This window comes from Sciurus vulgaris (genome assembly GCF_902686455.1).
Source record: "Sciurus vulgaris genome assembly, chromosome: 12".
Lineage (NCBI taxonomy): Eukaryota > Metazoa > Chordata > Mammalia > Rodentia > Sciuridae > Sciurus > Sciurus vulgaris.
In genome coordinates, this window is record NC_136473.1 from 92,675,910 (window position 1) to 92,697,632 (window position 21,723).

The window sequence follows — 21,723 nt, forward strand, 5'->3', positions numbered from 1 at the left end:
AGAAAAGAGCCAGTGAACTAGAGGGTTGAACTATCTAAAAAAAGAGAGAAAATTTACTGGAAAAAAAAAAAAAATGAGCAAAGTCTCAGGGACCTGAAAAACTCTAACAAAAAAATATGACTTTCTTCTCATCTGAGACTGGCAAGGGGAGGAGAAAGAAAAAAAGGAGCAAAAATTATTTAAAGACATAATACCTGGTAATTTGCCAAATTTGTCAAAGACATAAACTTACAAGTTTAAAAAGTGAAAAATATCACAAACAGGATTAATACAAAGAAAAACACACCCAGACATATCACAGTTTAACTTCTGAAAACAGAAACAATGAAAAAGAATCTTGAAAACAGAGGGAGACACATCTTACCTGTATGTGGAAAAATCATTCAAATGACTTATTATCAAATATTATGAATGGTAGAACATTGTTCAAGTAGTAATAGAAAAGAATTCTGTTAAATAAGATTTGATAACAGGTAAAAATACCCTTCAGGAATCAGAAAGATTCCATATGTTCAGAAGAAGGGAAACTAAGACAATTTGTCCACAAAGACTTACCATAAAATAATAACTAAAGGAAATTCTCTAAACAGAAAGGAAATGGGAATAGAACATTGGGAAGGAGAAAAAATTTAACAAAAAGAATGGTAAAATATGGCATATGCATTTAATTTTCCATTTCATCTTGAGTTTTATAAATTATGATGGATAAAGCAAGAATTATAGTTTATCATGATTCTTAATAACTGTAGAGGAAATATTTAAGGAATTTTTATTATAAATGATATATGGTAAAGGAACTTAAAAAGGAGATAAGGCTTTTTATTTTACTCAGGCCATTGAAAAAACTACACTAGCACACTGTAAAGTTATGTTTATATAATGTAATACCTAAAGCAACTATTTCAAGCTAAATCTATACAAGAGAAACACTCTCAAAACTACAGGTAAATAAAATGGGATTCTAGGAAAATTCACGTAATACACAGAACGGCAGAAAAGAATAAAACAGAAAGTAAATACAAAGAACAAAGCTAAAATGAAAAATGAAGTAGAAGAATATTCAAGCCCTAGGATATCAATAATTACATTAAATGTTGTATTTTATTTATATTAGCCCCAAAGTAGAAACAACCAATTTTTTCCTCAGTAGGTAAATACTCTAAAAAGCTATAATGTATTCCTACCATGAAATTCCACTAACCAATAGCCAAGGGTGAACTCTTTTAAAAGTTTATTACACTTATAATTAATATACCCTTATGATAAAATGGTATAGAACAGTACACATACATTCTACCTTTATGGATTTCCTCATTTTAATATTGTACTATCTTGATATAAAATGTGATTATTCAATGAATCTAGGTGAAAGGTACATAAGATTCTGTCTGTACTATTTTTATAGCTTCCCATGGATATTTGTTATTTTAAAATAAAATGTTAAAGGCAGTCTAGCACCAAATAACTGTTATGTTTATCTAATAATTAAATCATATAGCTAATACCTTGACTAATAAAGCATTTGGAAAATCAGTTGGGGCTAGACTTCTATGAATAGCTAATTATAAGTGATTTATTAAGCTATTTTATGTAATCATTCATTAAAACCTCGTAAATCCTCTCAGGTGGGTATTATTATGATTTCTGAGAATATATTGCTTCCTTGGATTTCTTACTTTTCCTGTAAAATGTCTTAGTCTCCTAGAAACATTTTCACATATCATAATGATTAGATTTATAGCATTTGTTTTCCTGATGTGGGAAATACTTGTTCTGACCTGAAAGGATAATAAAATTCCTTTTATCACCCCAAGAAGGCTAAATAATTGCTGTCAGCACCAGGTTTCTTGCTTAAGCCCCAAAGTGCTGGAAAGACTGGAACAGTTTTATCCAGAGGTTTGCACATTTCAAAGAGGGATGAAGATTCTGAATTAGCAGACATCTCTAGCTTTCAAGTCCGCAATGTACCATGTGAGGCATACAGGTTCCTGGAGAGATTTTACTCAAAACCAAAAGGTTGAAGTTAGGATTCAGGCCCATTAGTTTCTTTGGTGACCCTTTCAGGTAGAAAAGGGGACAGCTGTCTCTTCCCTTTACAGGCAGAAAATTTTTTTACTGGCCCCTGGCCAGTTGGCTATTGGGTTATCTGTGGAGGAAATGAAATAGTGTCAACTCTCCTGATGTCACTCAAGGGCAAAGGAGCAATGACGCTTTATTTTCTGTGTGGCATTTAATAAGAAATCTATCTCCTAACTAGAATTACCTGTGTGCTCATTCAGGTTAAAATTTATAACAATGAAGAGTACAAACCCAGCATTACTTTACAGAAAGGAAAATTTTTTACAGAGAAAGGAAATAACCTCCCCTAAGGTCACATGGTTTTGCAAATAATCTGAAGCCTACATGGCCTGCTCCAGAGTGTCTTCACTGAGACGCTATCCTGTAAAGGAGCTTGGGAAGAAATGAGTTCTACAAGATCAGCAGCTAATATTAAAGTATCTTGACTCTTTCTCAAATCAGGTATACGTTACCAGAAAGATGATTCGCTTTATACGCAAAGCAAATTTTATCTTGTTTTTATAGAGAGATTCTTTGGGGGGGTTTAATTAGTTTAATGAAAACTGAGGGTTCTTTTTAATCATTTAAAATAAGAAAACAGAGCATTAATAATTACTGCTTTTTGTCAAGGATAGAAATGGCGTTGACAAAAAGACTTGAAGAACTGGGTTGCTATAGCTATTCAAAGAGAGGTGGGAATATCACATTTAAGATTACAAACAGTCTCTGGGGTTCTCAATATAATTATGTTTTCTTCATTATTTTGCAAGGGTGTTAATTGCCTACTAGTAATTAACTTCCCATGTGACTGTCAAGAAATGTAATCAATATTAAGAGCAGAGGGACCAAGCTGTCATGGTTTCTGTGACCAATATCCTTTTCTCACCCCTGGCAAGGTGTTTCTGTTTTAATAAAATGAACAGGTGCAAATGTACAAGGTTTCTCCAGAAAGCCACCAGCTAAATCAGTTCATCTCATAGTTGTGAAATTAAAATGTAGCCAATCAGAACTTTGAAATATAATTGCCTCATTTTCAAACTTAAATACATTATGGGCCTCCTGCTAGTGCTGCACCTGGCAAATCTACTTATTAAAGTTATGAAGGGAAGAGTTTGCTGAGACATTTTAAATATTATGCTGACATTGTAATAAAAGAAAGGAGAAAGGTAGGCATGATCTAATTCTACCTACGTCTGCTCAGTTTAGTATATACTGTTATTCCTGCTGAGCTGATAATCACATTTGACTTATGGAAATATTTCAAATAATTTTGTACAAAGTAAAACCCAGTGAACTTAAATATATCACCTCTGTTATAATTCTTCGATTTCTCTTGACTTTATTTGTTACTCAAATATTGCTTTATCATTTCACTCAATTTGTTTAAAATTCCTTTTTTAGTAAGTTGTTTTCTTAAGTCACTACCATAGTTGCTATACATTTATAAATATTTATGTAAGTAAAGGGTAGAAGCCATAAGAAAGATGAAATTAAATTTCCATCACTGTGCTAGCAAAATTATGACCAACTTTCATGATCAAACAATAAAGATACTGAACCGGGATTCAGATTTTTGGCATCAATATTTTAAACAAACTGCTTCACACTTTTTCTTTACTCTTTCCTAGATGTCATAAATAATAATAAAATGAGGCAGTTTGGTTAACAAAAAATGTATACTTGCAGAGAAGTATTGTAATTAGTTTATACAAAAGGTCTCATACTGAATAAAATATCTTTAAATTGCAGACAGTTCTCATAGTAACAACAACAACAACATATAGTAATATTCAGAAATAAGAAATAATTGTATTTTACCTATTGATTATGGGAAAAGCTATACAGAAATACAGAGACACATTTATGCCAAAGTATTACATACGAGCAGTCACTTATGACATCCCATTGTTACGCATGAGGTAGGAATTACAGGTTCATAGCACTATTTGCAAAACTGTGGAAAATGTGGTACAGAATCTATAATATTTCCTCTTTTAGAAAGAATATATATAACTTCCCAACTTCTCTACAATTGATTCATGTTGTACCATGTAGTCAGCTCAGGCTTGTTTGTCAAATTAATGATCAATTCCTTTCAGGTTTTAGTATTGTGGGTTTTAATATTTCAAATATTGGATTATAGTATTGATTACTGATATTTATATTTTCATTTTTAAAATTATATCATTTACCATTTTTCATTAAAATTATGCATTGAAGAGCAGTGATTTTTAATTTATTTTTAAAATAGTAAATCCCAAAATGATTTCCAGGACACATAGAACAAGTTGTCTTTGGGCTTTTCATCACTTCATAACCTAGTCCTACCTACTACTACAGAAACTGTTCACTAGAGGGAGATCCATCCATGACAAGAGCCAAACCAAATTATAATCTTGGGCATGTAGTGAGTTGGTGCAATAGAAAGCAAAGGTGTCATCTCATGCCATACTTTGGTAAAATGCTGTCATGAGCAATTATTTGTAAGTAAGCCCAATTGTCTTATATGATTTTAGCCTTATGAAGAGGCTCAAAAACAAAGCCTTTGAGGTCAATGTTGATGGCTCACAACTGTGTTGAGCCCTGCCTTTAAGAAACATGCAATCTCTTTATGGGACATGAAAGGACAAAGATTCACAATGTTCAGACCTCTAAGTGGTGTCTGAAGTTGTGTTTCTTGAACCCAAGCATTGGAAGAATGAGAAAGCTTAAGTTCCATTAAAGTTTAGAAAAAGTGTGTGGTCTTCCCTGGTAAAATCCTGGTAGCTTTAAGGTTGCCCATCTCCCTTTAACCTGAGTGAAGCTGAGAAGAAAAATGTAAAGAACTATAACAGTTATGAAGCAGCTCTGGGGAAGAACTGAGGGTAGATTTCTAGCAATAGGAGATAATTAAAAAAATAAATTTTTCAGAAAGTAATTCTGGGGCCTAACACAGAAACACTCTCCACTTCCAAGGTGAACGACTCTCATTGCATCTGCCATAGAGGGTTTTAGGATATCTTAAAACAGTGACTCATTTGCTTCTCCCATCCTTGCCCTATACAAATAGTATTATTTATTGTACTTATTCTGTCACTCTTCCACCACTGATGTTGGGTGTGAGAGGAAGGAAAATAATTCATCATCTTAGTTTATAGATTTGTAGACCAATGAGAGCCATATCTGAAATTGACTTAAAGACTACCCTATATCTCTCAGCAGACTTGGCCTTTCCCCTTGGTAGATGGTGGGGCACTGGGATCATCTCCACCAGAGAAACAGAATATATTCTATATTTGAGAAGCGAGGAAAGGGACAATTGCAGGACAGACTACAGAAATGTAGCTCTCAATGTTTATCCCTTTTGTTCCCTTGTTTTTCCTAATGTTCTTGTATTCAGATGGTGAGAAGTTGTGGCAAATAAAAGGTAAGGATAAATAAAGGGTGTGGTTTTGGGGTCAAAGAAGCAAAACAAAAACACATGTCACTTTTGTCTTTCCCTACTGTGAAAACCAAGAAAGCATTAGGTTCCAGGGTGTTCAGGCAGGTGATAGAGCCTTCATCACTGAGACCCTGAAAAGCCTACCACATAATCACCAAGCATGTAACCAGTGCAGGACATAAGCTGTTGTTTGTTTAAGCATTTAGAACTTGGGAAATATTTTTGTCATAGTAATTCAATGTAGCATCTTCTGATAATTACAAGACATAACAGGTGTTGAATAGAATGTAATGTCTGATAGCAGACAAGATACATAGTTGGGTGTAATTGATAAATAAATATGTCTGTTTATTACTCTTATCATTTCCTCCAAGAAGTAAACATTGGATAGTAACCTTTTTTTGTGTATTCTTAGTATATAATAGAATGAAGTAAACTGTAATTAATATAATAAGAATTATTTCTAAACTTTTCTTGAACAAGTACCTTGACTGTGTTGTTTTGCACAGTGAAGCAACAACACTTCTGGTTAAAGTATATTATTCCATGTGCTCCACTATACAAAAAACAGTCCTTAAAATCAAGTCTAGTTTTTAGAATGAGTTAAGTAATGTATTGTGAACGAATAAAATCCATTGGAACATAAAAATAAATACATTTTCATTTATTTCTTTGTGTTTTGTGCCAGCGCATGAAATATGGCATGATCTTTTTAGGTAATATGTCTTTGGTAAATCACTATCATAATGCTTGCACAATAGTAGAGCATCATTTTATTGAACATTTATTCGAGAGCTTGAGATATTGGTCCTATTGTAGATCAATCCCTCTGATAACAATTTCACTAGCTTTGCAATTTGCTATTTCAATTCAATATTGCCAGTGGTGTTAGACCTGCTATTACTTTTATTGCTTAGATTACTATTGAAAATATTGTTGTGAGAAAAAAGTAATATTGCCATGATTTTATTATTAGACCACTTTTCTTATACACAATGCCAGGACTCTACAAAAGCATCAGGCTCTCAGGCCATATGGTATCATTTATATCTTTTATGACTGCTTCACAGGGTTTTCCACTACGAATAGTAATGGTGATTTTCAGAGCTATAGCTATGGTCAGAGCAGTTCACCTCTGCAGCAAACAGAATGAATATGATGCTTCCAGTTTTAAAATTTGGCATCTTATTTCAGGAAAAAAATACCTAATGATAACTGTCACTATATTGTGACACTGCCCTGTGAAATTCCAAGACAGTTCACTATGCAAAAGAGCAAGATTATTGAAAGGATGCAGCAACTGTTAAATATTAACTGTTAAATATTAATTGATTTTCTCTTGCATTTTTAGGTTTAGATAATGCAAACAATGAAACATTACATGCTAAGGGTAACAAATATATCACAATTTTTCTTTCCTTGGAATAGTGAACTCTTGAATAGTATGAAATTGGCCCAATTATTATTTTAGTATTTTTTATAAAAATGATATAGCTATGTATTAATTATGCTACATATATTTGCTGCATAACATGAAAACTGATTTTTATAGTTTATATCTATAAATACAGCCTAAGATTACATTTATATATGTACATGTACAATTCATATGCATGTCCATGTGTTTGTATGTATATATGTACATATTTACTGACAGTTATGAAATTTTTCAATTTTAAATTATTTTTGTACCTATCCTGTATGATACATTCCACACAGGAGTGCTACCTTGACAGAGTGAAAAAGGATAGATTTTTAAAGACCTGTCAGAATAAGTATCTTCAATGTTGTAGAAAAAAAGTTACCACACTGATGACAAATTCACTTGACTATAAATGGGAGTCAATATAGCTGAGCTACCCTGGGCTCACAGTTTTATAGGACTGATGAGGATATTAATTGGAATAAAATATAACTTACAAAGTGTTTTACAAATATAAGATGTGACCATTATATTATACTTTGCATCAGCAATTCTCAAAGTCTGGTCAGGAGAAACCTAGTGGTTTCAGGAGGTCCATCAGACCATAATACTGAGATGTTATGTGCATAATTTTCTACTTTCTCTTGTAAGTGTGCAGTGGACGTGTGTAGAAGTGTCTTGTGTTTGATGATGGCAACATATTAAATGCAGAAGCAATATGAGAACCCAGGTATTTCTTCTTTAGCCAGACATTAAGGAGGTTCACAAATAATGAAACAATGCCCATTTTCTTTAAAATGTTCTCTCTTTTTTTAATTTTTAGAATATAAAGTTGTTTTCATTAAAAGTGTCCCTTACTATGTGAAATATATATGGTTACTATTTTCCATGAGTTAACAAGGTATATTTAATTTAATATAAATACTTACAAAATACCCCAACAAAAGCTCTTTGGGGTACTTGATACTTTCTAAGAATGTACAGGGCCCTTGGGATGAGATGTTTGGGAGCTATTGGTTTGAAAAGGCATTCACTGCTCCTTCTTTCTCAAGTTCCGAGACAGCAATCTGCATGTGACAACACTGAGACTGCAGTACACTGCTGCTCCAAGGGCTGTGGGAGAGGAAGACCAAGGTGCCTACCTTTCTCTTGACTTTTCCCTTGTGTTCCCAATAAAACTACTGCTGCCATCGTTCAAGAATTCATTAGCGAGGATGCAAAAAAGTCAGGAAGGGCAAGTCCTTAATCTGAAAAACAAAATTCTGAGCACACAGAAATCCTCACAGTCACACTCAGGTTTCTGCTTTTGTGACATTGGCCAGCATGTTGTCACATTTCCACCAAAGGCTGAAAGTATTTTTTTATCTGGATTAAATTGCTGCCCAAAACAAAAGTTAGTATTCTGGTAGTTAACAATAAGAGGAGAATGAAAATGTTAAGTAAACTAGTCTTGCTTACCTTAATTTAATTCTTCTTCTGAGTTTAGATAGGAAAATAAAGTCACTAAAAGTCACTAAAAGTATGGGGAGAATGTTCTTTTGTTTGGTTTTTAGTTTGAAGTCATTTTTAAACTGATACCTAAATACAATAAATGTACATATTTATGCATAATTATACATATTTATATACCTTGTGATGTTCTGATGCTTGTATGCATTGGTTACTATATAAATCAGGACATATATATATATATATATATATGTATATATATAATTGGTCTGGATCTGGAATGTTCCCAAAAGGCTTGTATGTTGAAGCTTTGCTCTCTGCTGCAGTGATTGGATCATAAGCTCTGATCTCATCAGTGGATTTAGTTATTTGATGGATTGATTATTTGAATAGACTCTTGGGAGGTGGGATCCAGTTGATGACAATAGGACATTTGGGGCGTACCCTGGAAGGTATTTCTCCTGCCTCGCTTCTTCCTCTCTTTCCGCTTCCTATCTGCCATGATCTGAGCAGCTATTCTCTTTTACCCATCTGCCATGATGTTCTGCCTTACCTCAGCCCAAGCAATGGAACCACCTAACTATGGACTGAAATCTCAGAACCTGTGAGCTGAAATAAATCTTCTTTTATGTTGTTTTCCTCAGGTATTTGTCACAGTGACAAAAAGATGACTAACACAGTTTATCTATCTTCTCATACATTGACCATTTCTTCTTGGTGAAAGCATTCAAAATACTTCTAGATTATTTTGAAATATAAAGTGCATTACATTATCAGTAGTCTCCCTACTGTGGGAACAGCATGACAGAACTTTTTACTCTCACTATAACATAGTACACAGTGATCAAACTTTTCTATATCTTCTTCCTACCTACTGTTCCCAGATTGAGAACCACCATTCTATGCATAATTCCTTTGAACTTAATGTTGTTAGAGTCTACATATGAGTGAGATAATATCTTTGTCTGGATTTTCCACTGAATATAATGTCCTCTGGTTTCCTCCATTCTGTAAAAAATTATAGGATTTAATTGATTTCTGTGACTGAATAGTATTCCATTTTGTATATGTGCCACATTTTCTTTATCCATTCATTAGTTGAGGGATACTCAGGTATTTTTCCATTTCATTGTTACTGTGAATAGTACTGCAGTAAACAAATACTGCTGATATCAGACCTACTGATTATAAACCCAGTAGTAGGATAACTGAATCATGTGGTAATTATATTTTTAATTTTTTTGAGGGACCACCATACTTGCTTCCATAATGGTGGTCTAATTAGCATTCCCACCAACAGTATACAAGGATTTCCTTTTCCATACATCCTACCCCTGTTATCTTTTGTTATTGATTAATAGCCATTCTTACAGGAGAGACATGACATTTCATTATGATTTTGATTTGCATTCTCTGATGATTAGAAATATTGAACATTTTTCATCTGGTGGAAACTTGTATGTCTTAAGAAATGTCTACTTAGATCTATTATCCATTTTTAAGTTGTTATTTATTTTTATTCCATTGTGGTTTTTTTCTTCCTTAAATATATTAGATATTAACCATTTATCAGATGTATAGCTTGCAAATCTTTTCCAACACTTTAGACTATGTATTTACCCTTTTGATTTTTTTTTCAGTTTCTGTTCAGAAGCTTTCTATTTGATATAACTCTATTTGTCTATTTTTGCTGTTGTTTTTCTGCTTTGGGGAATCAGGAAGAAAAAAAGAAAAAGAACAACAAGCAAGCAGGCAGGAAGGCTTAATTTTCATTTGGTCTTAAGTTGATTTTTTTGACTGTTAAGGGGTAAAAATCTAATTTCATTTATCTACATGTGAATATTCAATTTTCTCAGCACAATTTATTGAAAAAACTGTCCTTTCTCCAATGTATGTTTTTAGTACCATTTTAAAAAAGATAAGTTGACTATATGTGTGGGCACCTCTAGGCTCTTTATTCTGTTTTTATTTTAATGTCTCTTTATATATAAGCGCAACGCCATTTTAATTATGACTGCTTTGTAGTATGTTTTGAAGATAGGCTGTGTCATGTCTCTTGCTTTGTATTTTTGTTCAACATTGCTTTGGCTATTCAGCGGGGAGGGGGGTCTTAAAATTAGAAATATTGCTTATAAGAAGGAGAACAAGGACATTGAAGGTATGAAAGGAGATAGAGAGCTTGAGAAACATCCGTGATCACCTATTTTCAAAGCCCAGAAGGCCTGGAAAGTCAGAGTCTGTGTCCAGGTGCGAGGGGTTGTACTCTGACCACTGCGAAGTGGGAGTCTGTGACAAAGCATCTGGTTTGCTACTTCTGGGTGTGCTGCCACTTGTATGGATGCTGCTTTTCCTTGGAAGCTGCAATGCATTTGGAGAAGGACAGAATGTCATAGTCACACATTCATGGTCATAAAATTTCAGAAGATAGTGCTTCCGTTTCATGTCACATTACACATGAGCTTCTGTCACTGCCAAACTAACCTAGAACTATCTAAAGAAGAGGGTGTGAGGAAAGAGTTTTCAGCTTTAGACCGCTGACAATAGTGTCGACTTTATGATAAACAAGTTAGCAGAGCTACCAACAATGTGTGAAGTATAAATGACCTGGTCTCAGATGTTCTACTTGAGAATTAAGCATGATTAGTCAGAAGCATAACATATTGTTTTTATTCATAAAGTACCAGGGAATAAAACTCATCAAATATATATTATCAAACTGGGATAATTTTGAAATTGAAAAAGCCCTGTTAAAATCTATTCTGGTTCAACATGTGTAAGCTAGGACCTTTAAACAGCATGACAATAAGAGATGATGACAGATTTCATTCCATGGTAAAATAATAATAATAATAATAATAATGTCATATTTATGATAAAGTTAAGTAATACTATAAGAAATATATTGGAGGAGTACAACACATGCATAATTCATTTGGTAAATTCAAACAAGAAAGTAAAAAAGCCTTCAACAATTAAGGACTTGAAGAATCACCTGTTATCATGGCATCATGAAATCAAAGCATAACTTCACCTAATTGTACACAAAAGCAAATGTTTGAAAGTTTGAGGAAGGAAAAACACATACATAGGTGTTAGGTACTTATTTGTCACTATAGGCACTGGCTCTCTTGGAAAAAATCTCACCGTGTTGTTTTTCTTTTCTAGTAGGTGCTTCTATTTTACATAAACCTGCTGCAAGAAAGGTTAAAAACAATTTCAAAAGACAGATCTCAACTGAATAATATGGAATGAGTAACTTCCTGGCTCCCCATTCTTTCCAGTTGTATGGAGAGACTCTTGATGTGGCTGGTGGAGAGAGAAACTTCTTGTCTAGATGTGGTTTCCCTGTTGTTTCTGTGCAGGATATAACTCACTTTCATTTCTCAGAGTTTTCACTATTTGAAAGGAGTGGCCAATCTTGGTTAAAGTTTGGTCTTCCAAAGTTCTAAAAAAATTTGTTAAGGTTATATCAAAATGACTAAGAGCTCGGGAATTTCCATACCTCAGAGTTCTCACTGTATTTGGAACTATGCTTGGAATGAGCTATACTGGAAAGGTTTAAGACAATATTTTATCCAGGCACATGCTTGTAATTTCAGTGGCTTGGGAGGCTAAAGCAGGAGAATTTAAGTTCAAAGCCGGCCTAAGCAACTTAGCAAGGCCCTAAAAGTACCCCTGGATGCAATCCCAAGTGCCCCCCACAAATAAAAACAGATGATATTTTATGCTTACTCTTAATGACAAATATGTCAATATGAACATTTAAAAATGTTGATTCTATTTATATAGTTTTTTAAATTTTCCTGCTTGGAAATATTTCCTAGTAATTAATATGTGAATTAGTACTAATGTAACAATTACTCATACATATAATCATGTATTACTTTACACTTAAAATGACAATATAATATAAAAGACAAACTGTGAATAATAGTTCTTAAAGTACTAATTCCACTTTTTGTAGAGCTGTGTTCACAGGAAATCACTAACCTTCAGCCTCTATTTTTATTGACTATTGAAAGGAATAAAAACTGCTGCACATATTGTTTACAAGGGGAGGGCCGTGCCTATTTAAAGAGGAAGGAAATTCCCTTTGAGATTGCTTGCTCTCTAGGACATGAAGCAAAATTTTTGACTTCTTGATGGCTTCACTCTGTTCCAGGAGTTCCTATCTGCAACCAGGTACCTGGTTTCAAAAGAGTTTAATCTCAAAGACAAACTCAGTAAAGCCAGAGGGTTCAGCAGTTTTTTTTAGGCATTACTAAGGAGTGTCATCCCTGGAGAAATTTACCAATTATCTCTAAGTCATGGTTATCATTTCCATACGATGGATACTGTAACAAAAGCTACTCTGTAGAATTAAAACAACTAAGGGCCTAGAAGAAAGCTTGATACTTAAAAGGATCTTAAGATAAATATCCCGTATGCAATCATTGGCATGCACTTTGTTCTAGTTTCTCTTATGACCAGTGATCACATGCCATTGCAGAATATTTTGATCATTTGTCAATCTGAATTTTACACACCCTATTTCATTATGTGAAACCCACTTGCCATTTTCCTGTCTGTAAGTTAAGACAATAATCTACAGTTCTGCCTTACAGGTTTGCTTTCAATTTCCTTTTTCCTGTAGTATTAAGACTGAGAAGGGCAATATATGTCTTATTTCAAATTTCTTTCCCCATATGGGTCACTTGGGCATCGTGTTTTATATGAAAAAGCTCAAGCTCTACTTTTCCAGATGAATCATTCTGTTATGTTTACAGCGAGCATCAAATATTTCTTTCCGAATCTTGTCTATTAGTTAAGCCATTTAAGAAATATATAATTAATTCATAGTATGAATAATGCATTCTATTTGGCTTTTGGAAAGGGAAAAGGAAAAGAAAAAGAAAACATTGCCCTGACCCTCAGAGAAATATAAAACTACCTTTTTTTTTTTTTCTATTTCTATGGGTCTATTATTTTCTTCATTTTTCTCTCATACTTGGCTCTGTGCAATGATCCTATAATTCAAATTAGTTTCACATCACATCTCAACAAAATCAGTCTGTCCTATGGCATGGTTACTGTGAGATTGGATGTGGTAATGTTTGTGAAAATTCTACCAAACAAAAGAAGTCATCAAATATAGGGAACAATAATTTTATTTTTCTGTCAACTCTCAGAGAATTTATGCTTATTAAGGCAGGGGCTGTGTTTTGTTTTTGCTTTCGTTTTTTCAGATCAGGTTTGTTCTGAGCTTTACTTATTAACAATGTCATTTTGAACAGTTCTAGAAGTTCAAAAAGGCTCATTTTCTCATCAACAAAATGCAGATTATAATAGTACCCACCTTCTAAGACTTCTGTAAGGATTAAATGAGATAATGCTTGTAAAGTGCTCAGAACAGCACACATAGAAACACTGATTAAATTATAACAAGAAAAAGAAAGATAGTATTTATCACTAATCATGTAAAAAGCACTTTATTAAATTTTCATAGTAATTATCTAATTTTATCTGCATGAAAATCCTATGGGGAAAGCACCATTTTATGGCTATAATAGTAATTATTATTGTTGTTTAAATTCTTAACTAGCACAGTGATTGGCACACTTCTGACACTCAATAAATATTTGTTAAACTCTTGTTGAACTACAGACTATAATTTCCCTTGAGGCCTCAATTAACTGTATCAGTCAGCATTCTTCTAAGAATAGAATCTGACTGCAGCAGAAAAGGAATTTATTTAAAGACATTGGATTGGATAACTCAGTATCAACTTGAGAATTGGAGATGCTGGCTCAGAGGCTATGCCAAGAACAATCTTAAACTCACACAGCAGGAAAAATCTCTTGAGGACATCAAGGAGCACAAGAATCTGCAGCTGGCACATCTGCCACCTCAGTACAGATCATTGAAGTCATCATTATCAATAATGTCACCAGAGAATACATTCAATGCAATTTCAAAGATTTGTACATCTTTCTAATTAAAGGGAGATAAAGATGCAATTACTTGTTCTTCATTTTGAAGGGGATACTCAAATACAATCAGAATCACTGGACTTTCAGAACAAATAAGTTTTATTTGCAGTCATCATGCACAGCTACCTTATAGAACAGCGGTTAGATACCTGCTGCTCATGTTTTTCACATCTTTCCAGTATCATGTCATTAGCAAGTTGTGTCCTCTGGTATGCAGATAACTATATCCCTGTGAAGTAAATGTAGCACGGAGGTTAAAAATTTGTTTAACCCTGGAATACAATGAGAATGTTTAACTCTGTGACTGTCATGTGAAAGAAAAATGTTTCTGATATTATCTGTTTATGATGATAGAGGAAAATATTTGTGCCAGAAATGTTACCCCTTTTGCCAGAAGTCATTACCTCTGTAAAGCATCAAGAAAAAACAGTGTTAACTACAATTACTACATGATTAAGAGAACTCAGCAACATGGTAACTTACTTGCAGGTGGAATATGAGAACCACCCTCACCACTTCCAAGTGCTGAGTGGATTTCTTAAGACTTGCAATTGCGTCAAGCATAAAGAGCAAGCAATATGACTTTGGCTTTATAATTTTCATAGGAAGGGGAAGTTTCACTTTGTCTTTTGACTTACTACACCTTACTCCATAATACATTAACTGATGTTCTTCTAATTCTTTAAGGATCAAGAAAATAAACATAACATGGCTTAGGATCCTCGCAGACCTAATTTAAAAGGGCCACAGAGAAAATCAAATTTATTACTATATTTCTACAAGGCTGTACTCTGAATCATGGAATATTGTGGCATTCAGAGCTCTGGGAATTAAGCATTAACTCACAATTCAGCAAGCCAAAGGGAAGATTTCCTGTATTTAAACTGTGGCACAAGAGCCCTGTATCTTTGAAATGATTCGGGGTTGGGAATTTAATAGGAGAGATTTTTTTCCTTGACTCTCAGTTTTCACTTTCTTTCTTTCTTCTTTTCTGACTCAAGTCAGGACTTTCTTTTTGCCAGACCTAGATCTTTTTTATTTATTTATTTTTAATGATACAAATCAAATGGGGCCTTAGGCATGACCCTATATTTAAATCCCTGAGGATGATTACCTGATTAGAAAACTTGAAAATTCCTACAAATTAGACCTTTCTAAACACTGGACCATTGTGCACTACAGTGCCTGTGGTCCAGTGTGCCTCTGGGGCTCACACCTGTTGTGAGGACTTGGTCACAGTGGGGTAAATGTGTCTTCATTAAAATCATAGAGATCATCTGATTTCACACAGATTTTCTCTCTGAATGGTGTCCCAGCCTTCAAAAACCAGTGATTTTAGTGCTCATCAGAGATGCTGACATTCTTTTCACCAGAGAATTTAATGCTTTTTCTCAAAAATGATGAAATTACTGCAGATCTATTGCAAAATTAGGCCTCTTTGAGAATAATTTCAGTGAGCTCCCTGGGTTATAATGGGTGATGAAACTTCACAATGATTATCACCTTTTTGATTAAGATCATTCCAGTTTATGAAAGCAAGACAAGGATAATCCCTGAAAGACAGAATGTGCTATTTGTGGGGAAGGTGGCAAGGGAAAAAGAATGTATGCTGTGGATTTTTCTAAGTCAATATCCACCTATCTGACTTCCCGTTCCCAGGTCTCCACAAATTTCCAATCAGTGTTCTAACTTAAACATAAGAGATCTGGCAGGAATTTACATTCCATCTTGGGAACAAAATTTATTTTTAAGTCATGCAACTCTAAGGAAAGATTCCTTTAGCACAGTTTGAAAGTCTCTAACATTCATTGTGTACTTTGAGAAGAAAGTGCATGCTTTTGAGTACCTTAAGCAAACCGTTACTGTTGGTAGCAACAGTCTTTGAATTCTCATGTGCCTCACTCAGCTCCAGGTCAGCACATGGTCCCAAGTGCCATTCCTACAACAAGCACTTCATTCTACATGAATGCATGTGATGTTTCTGTGGCAAAAGCTCCACCCTTAATACTCTATGAATTTACAAATCTTTCTGCTCCATTTGGTTCAGACAACCAGTCACATATTCCATCAATTGTTTTTGGAATCTATTGTCAAAAACAATTTCCCATACCTGTACCTCTATCAGCCCAGATTCTTTTCTGCATGCTTGAAGAAAAAAGTGTTAACTGACATATGTTGATAAATTCATGAAAGGATTCACTATAGCACATAAAATCACCAAGAAGTGTAGAGAAACATACTCTTCTATCTAGTCAGAAATAGTAAAAAAAAATGTCTTGCATAAGACTTATTTAGTGAAGTCATCACTACTGACTGCAATAAGTAACAGATTGAAATGAAGCCTACCATCGCTGCTATTGCCATTCCCTGCTGAGGCTCTTTGTGATTGCTTCAATACCTTCATATCCAATCTCTGGATGGGTACAAACAATTTCTGTAATTTAGATGATGCACCCACCCTATGCTGGCAAGGGCACTGGGAACATCAGGACCTGACTTTTCCAGCTTCTGTAATTAGAGATGAGCTGCATTTATGTAGTTTTCTCAAATACTTGAATGGGGTAATAAACCGGGAAACCCAACGCAAGTTAGATTGCTCCGATTGACCCAATGTATGAAAATATTTTAATATAAAATATGCTGCATCTTTCAGAGAAAAATAAAAGTCAGAAAAACTTATTCCTAGGCAGCTACTAAAGAATGAGAATCTGTTCCTGATTTATGCCCTTGTGTACCCATCCCTTTGTAGCCTCATAAAATTGGCCAGTTCACAAGCTATTGAACAGTCTTGCCATTTAGTTTATGCAGCATTATAGTATTTTGTCAATTTCATTATAAACTCTCTGCCCATGGCTGATAGAATGGTTTGAATAGACACATATCGGTGGCGCTGATTTATAACCACTCAACATTTTTATCTGTGATTTACTGTAGAAGCTGGGAAAATTCTAAACTGATACAAATCATTCAAATAGTTTCTTAGACATGCTTGGAGAAAAGAAGTTTGTGAAAGTAGAAATTGACCAATTCTAGTCAGAATTACAGAGCAGTTCCAATTTCGTATATCAGAGACACTTGCTCAAAACTGGTTGTCATCTCAGCCCTGGTTAACTTTCTGCCATTCAGGATGTACATCAGCTGGGTTGTCTCTATCTCAGCTTTACTTGCTACAGTCTTCTTCCCTCCTCACGTTTCCACTTCTTTCCCCATTTGCCAATTTTATATCTTACACAAGGGCAGAAATGATGTAGTGTCAAAGTTCTCATTTCATTAATTTACCAGACAAACCTTTGCTACTGAAAATCAGGAAACTTGTACTATTGTCCAAGCAACTGGGACTGTCAAGGAGCAAGAAATAATTGCATTAGAGTGTGTTCAGGTATGTCAATAACATTGAAAGTCAGCAGAAGAAATAGTTTGATCTTTGTCAATTTTATGTGTTGGACTTATACTAAGTCTAGATCTACTGTACAGTAAAATATATATATATATAATAAAAAAATAAAAATACACCCAAAGAAGCAGAGCATACCTTCCACATGTTCATGATAGTACTGCTGTCACTATAGGGAGGTAACACGTGTTTTGTTAGCTTACTTCTTATAGTATTTTTTCCACTAGTGTATGTTATCAACATGTCTTTATTTCAAAAATTCTATACACACATCAATAAGTAGTAATGATGAGTTTGAAGACATCAGATTGGAAGTGGGATAAAATCATACATAACCTTTCCTGCTCAAAAATAAATGTTTGCATGGTTTCTTCACATTATCTGCATAGCTTACTTTTCCTTTTATAACTTCCCTGAGTCTGTTTCTTTACATATTTTGTAGGATATTGTATATATTTCATTATCACTGTAGAAAGACTATTGTTATGCATAATAATTAAAATTATCTTCTGTATTGCGTCACATTACACCGAAAAGATACTTTAATTGTGCCAGTATGTTAGCTGATTTAAAAAAACACGTAAAATATGAACCAGTGAGGTTTTATTCTTATATTAACAAGTAATTAAATGATGTCATCTTATTTACATTTCTTAAATATAATATGTACATAGTATGCTGATAATGCATTATTATTTGGGATAAGTTTTTATATTTATTTACAACATCAATTTAAATTTAAAATTCAAGTAAATCAATAAAAATTATAAAAGCACAAATTTCCTCCTTCCATCCCTCCTATCCATTGGCCTACTTTTTAATTTCAGCAGTTTCTGTTTTGGATTATTTGGGTGAAATTATAACTGAAGAAATGATTCTTAAATAACAGAATTTTCCTGTTTAATCCAGTTTTCAGGAGATAAATGCTTTCAAATCTGTGTTTAAGTGCTTTAAAATATTTTGAAAATATGTTTTAAAATGATCTTAAATAGAGATTGTGAACATTTTAAGATACACAACTCTATGGTTCAATGTTTTCATGTAGAGGCAGAAATACTCATTAGGATGTGTTTTAATGGCTAGTCCTTCCACAATTTTTATTTTCCTACTTTCATTCATTTAATTCATCTGTAACCCATGAGAATAAAGATCATAAAGGTATAAATATATAAGATTGCTATATAAACAGTGGTTTTAATAAAACCTCTTGCTGACAATAAAGATCTGAAACCAAGGATTATCTGTATTCTGCATATGAAATTCTCTAATAAAAATTGCATGAAGATTATTGGAGAGATAATTGAGTTAATATTTAAAGCACTTTTTAAAAGTAACTTCCCAAGCTAGAACTCATAATAGCAGAGAGAGAGAGAGAGAGAGAGAGAGAGAGAGAGAGAGAGAGAGAGAGAGACATTCAAAATTAATTATATAGCAAGAGTTTCTATCAAGGAAATGGGAAGAAAAGCAACCATTTCTGTTCAGTGGTTTTAAAAGCATTTCATTTTAATGGAGAAACACTAGAAGTCTAGAAAGTTAATTTTGTGCCTAACTAGTCATTTGTAATTTATGGGATAGTTGTTACCTAACTTAATTCTCTTTGACCCCAAAGAATTCGTTAATATAATACATTTCCCTGTTTTAATCTTTGCTTCATGCATACTAGTTTTAAGGAGACTGAGACTGACTATAAATTCCTATGAGTATAGATGTTTACTAGCATTATTATTGTTGTTTCTGTTTTATTTCTCTGTAGTCCTCAAAACTATGCTAAGCAAAAAGTACTCAATTGATACACATTTAACAAACAAGTATTTCTAGACTAATATCTCTCTAATAAAATACATATGAATTTATTTTTTCTGGATGAATGATAATGTTGATTTTTCTCTTTTATAAATTCATCTCTACACCCTGAAAAATATGGCTGGTCTTTGTTTTTCATTTTAAAAGCAAATAGTATTCCATAGCTTCAGAAATTACTGTATGATAAAATATTACCTGTCATCTCTAATTATTATATTTTCTTTGTACTGATACACATTGTTGATCCATACAATAAAAATTTTAATATGTCATTCAAATTCCATTTCTATAGTCTATAAATAAAAATTTTACTAATTGCCAAAAAGGAAATAAAACATATCTACAGTAATAATTCTTAGGTTTCCATTGTCTTGAGTAGAATGAATTTCAGACACCGAAGATATTATTTTAACACTTGAAAATATGGCATATCATTAATTAGTCATTTTTTAAAGTAAGATGAAAGGTTTATTCATACTTGCTGTCATAGCCTGAAACATCTGTATGTTCTGTGCACAACAGGTGTTCAATAAATGTTTTGGGTGACTGTCAATGGTGACTCTTAATGACTTCATAATGAAGTAATTATTCAAGTGTCATGTTAAAGCCCTGTTTCATAGAAACTACATATTGACAATTTTCACTGACATACACTGTTATGTAGACTTCAGTAAAAATAAATTCCTCCTTAAAATATAAGTCTTTAGCTTGAATAAAATTTACTGATTTGGAACCTCTCCCAATACTACTATAACAATGAACATAATTAAGTACGCATACCCACAACACAAAAAAGTCTTATCAAAAGTGTTCAAGTAAAGGATGACAAGGAAATGAATGATTAGTTTTCAAAGTAGTGGCATCTGTTCTGTGAATAATCCAAGGAATGCTTTCCAATTTCCATGCATCAATTCTTTATTCAAAAGAGGGAATTTTGCAAAAGAGACATATGGGACCCAACAAAATGTAGACTATTGTTAAATCAGAATTTCAAGATCTATCTATTATTTACACCCTGCTTATTTAAAAAAATGACTTGAAGCATATCAAATGGATTTGCACTCAAAAATCTTCTCCAATTTTTTTTCTGTTAAAATTCTTTTTGTTCAGGTAAAAGTCTATATCTTCAATAGCCAAAAGATAACAGATGTATCTATTTGCTTTAAAAAAAAGAACCCAATATTGAAAAATAAAATATTTCAAATTGTTAAAAAGTTATAATTTCCAGCATGGGTAAAATGTTAAAATAGCTTTAACACATAAAATAAATATAAATTCGGTGAACTAAATGTGTAATATCGGATGTCAATGGCATTTAAAGATGTGTTGACAATAGTTTATTGTTTTTAAAACATTGACAGTGCCTACATAAAATAAACAGATATTGACATACCTTGTCCAAATTTAGTTGAATAGTAATGTAATAGCTATAATTGAATATTTGAGAACAGCTATTTTTAAACGAGACCTTTCAATCTTAATTAATATGCATTTAAGAACAACTGTCTGTAACATCACAAGATTTTAAAATTAAATGAAATTATAGTCATCTACTTTCTCATTTATATAGAAGCAAATTATACAGAGGTTTCAGTTTAACGCATACTAACAATTTTTTGTTGGGAGAATAGTGAATAAAATATGGTTTTCTGACTTGTCAGATAATGCTTCTTCAGCCACTAAAAATGTTTTCTAAATCTTGTGATGTATGGGTGTGTATACATGGGGAAAACACAACCATGTATGCACAATGAATGCAGCATAATATGTAAAAATAATAAAGATCCTTTAAATAAGCACTAAAAGCAATTAGAAATTTATGTTTTGAAATTCTTTTTATAAAAGCTACTTCAGAAGAAGAAGAGAGATGCAGAATTTTGCTTGTTCTCTCTCAAGTTTTTTACTGTGTTAAAAAATATATAACGTAGACCAGAATAAGCAATTTCAATCATTTTAAGTGTACAATTCAGTGATACTAATGACATTCATAATGTGACATAATGATCATAATTATTGTTTTTTATAAAAAGTTTTCATTATCCAAAACAGAAACCCTTTAACCACTATGCAATCATTCTATTCTTCCTCTACCTATCCCCTGGTAAATTCAAATTTTAATTTCTGTTGCTATGAATTTGACTGTTCTTGATATTCTCTACATTTGAAATCATACAATATTTATCCTTTTGTGTCTGGTTTATTTCAC

The 21,723-nt window shown here is 33.0% G+C and overlaps 1 protein-coding gene across 3 annotated transcripts in view; it reads left to right on the forward strand.

The window, feature by feature from the left end:
• Positions 1–21,723, forward strand: part of BRINP3 (BMP/retinoic acid inducible neural specific 3) — a 392,892-nt gene that overhangs the window by 306,255 nt on the left and 64,914 nt on the right. The gene's annotated exons all lie outside the window — the stretch shown is intronic.